Source organism: Sycon ciliatum, chromosome 13 (genome assembly GCF_964019385.1).
Source record: "Sycon ciliatum chromosome 13, ocSycCili1.1, whole genome shotgun sequence".
Lineage (NCBI taxonomy): Eukaryota > Metazoa > Porifera > Calcarea > Leucosolenida > Sycettidae > Sycon > Sycon ciliatum.
Window position 1 is genome coordinate 27,335,588 of NC_088655.1, and position 2,197 is coordinate 27,337,784.

A 2,197-nucleotide genomic window follows, 5' to 3' on the forward strand; every position below is an offset into this window, starting at 1 on the left:
TGACTGAATGTCAGGGCAGCTCAGACGACGGCCTATCGACGGGCGAGTGAAGCGTGCAAGGCTGTCCGAGCCCTGCTAGTCTACAAGACTACAGTCATGGCACATGACATTATGAATATGACGGTGCACCGGTGTGAAACAAAACACCGACCTTCATGGCCGGTTCAGATTAGCCTTGCGCCTAGTCCAAGTCTCACTCTGTGTCCAAGTCTGTGGAATCTCGTGCAGCAGACAGGTAGATCTACATGATACACGTGCGAATGCCACACACCTTGGATGTGAGGGACTGGGCGCGATTCCACGGCAAACTACCAGTAGCTAACATCAAGAAGAAGAAAAAAGGCGAAGATCGATAACGCTGCTTTGACCTAGGGCCAGTAGGGGTAACCGTTGAGAGAGAGAGCCAGGATTTTCACCCGTCTTGATAGGAAGGTGAGTCAAGTGCGGATGGTATTATATTAATTATTATTATGATAGCTTATAGTGTTCCTCCCTTTTGTTCCCACTGCACTGCACACGCGTATGTTGAGTGTCGCCGCTACGGCGTGTTGTCCATCGACAGACGTGAGTGCAAAGTCCGCACCTCCAACAGCCACACTTGTAGCATTGTTGTCGAATCGTCGCTACCGTCTTTCACCCTTTAGGCATGGATGGTCCGGGGAACAGTGGGTCAATGTCCTCGCGGTGAGCAAAATCGTGGGCAATCGTTGAAGACTTGCTCGACATAATAATTATTATTATTCCTGAGAGCAACGGGTTGGCTAGCCATAAGCGGATTGAGTGGCAGCGAATCGAATAGGTTTTCTGTGGTGAGGACACCCGATTGGAAAGTCGTGAATAGTACCTAATAGCATAAGAATATGGATAAAATGCAATGAATCGTGGCGCAGGCCTGGGGCCGCAAAGAAGAGACCGAAGGACGTTATGCTATCCAAGCTGGGATCACATTCGGATTTTGCTTGAAGCACGTCGCTGTGTCCACGTGTACGCAGATTGAACCTCCCTTCCCCCAACAAAACCGTGTAGTGTTGTTTCAGCTACACCGTATCCTGTTATGAGTGAAGCGGCGAAGAACGGAAACACGTGATTCGGTACATGTACAAGTACTCGAAAACATGAATGAGACAGGAAATGCGCCAGAACTTGAACGAGAATGAACGTCCACTGCTTGTTTACTCCGTCAAAGTAACATCTTTAGTATCAACCAACCAACCTGATCACTGTGCGGCTAGCTGCTTGTGCATCACTTCGTCAGTAGATCGACCGCAGTAGTAACGAGTTGACCAATGGTAGATCTACGGCCCGGGGGGGGGGGGGGGGGGGGAGTACGGTTAGTGGGAGAATGAATTCATGAAGATATGAGTACAGTTGAAGCATGTGCGCTGGTGTAGTGCATTTACACTGATGTATATTATACATTGTTTATTTATTTATTTATTTTTATATATTTTTTGGTCCCATCGGCCTCTTCATATTTGTGCAGCTGCACTGTTGAGCTTCCGATGTAAAACAAAAAAAATAAAAAATAAAATAAATAATAGTGTGTGTTGTTGACCTTGCACTGTTGAAGATTGCACAGTGCAGACTGCACCTTTCCAAAGCAGGACACCTATATATAAAATGTATTCAAAGCTATTGTTTCCCATGTAAATGTCCACAAATGTTTTGGTCCAAAGCAGGACAGTTGGACAGACGGACAATGCTGCTCAGTGAAGCCCCATCATGTGTGTCACTGACGTCACAACGGGGCACTGTGCCTGTGGAGCCCTAACCCAGTGTCAGTGAACACAGGGCTGGAGCACTGGGAATTCAGGCGGTACAGCCAAATGAGATGCTAGACCAGAACTGAACATTAGTTCAATCAGGGACTGCATGGTTTTCAACCCTAGATCTACGTGTAGCGGTGTGCATGAACTGCAGGCCCTCAAGAACCGGTCCGGTTGGTCAGGTTATCACCGGACAAACTTTGTGACAACCAAGACATGTTTATTGCTGTGGAGGGAACATGTCCCCGCCATATCACACACAAAGTATGAAAGACTATGGTACGCCCAGACCAGTCGAAAACTGCTTCCGGCGGTCCTGAATCTGGTACATCAACTTTTTCACGACAAAAAGGTCCGGACATGCTGCTGGACAGGGTGCTACGGCCCTTGAATACTGGGCTGTGCACTTGTGCAGGGTGAAAACCTGAGTC

General features: G+C 47.9%; 1 protein-coding gene across 1 annotated transcript in view; it reads left to right on the forward strand.

The window, feature by feature from the left end:
* The first annotated feature begins 212 nt into the window (after window positions 1–212).
* Window positions 213–2,197, forward strand: part of LOC135829462 (synaptogyrin-1-like) — an 8,976-nt gene continuing 6,991 nt past the window's right edge. The window contains exon 1 of the mRNA XM_065341863.1: window positions 213–432. The gene's annotated coding sequence lies outside the window, so the exon portion shown is untranslated. The remainder of the gene's footprint in view (window positions 433–2,197) is intronic.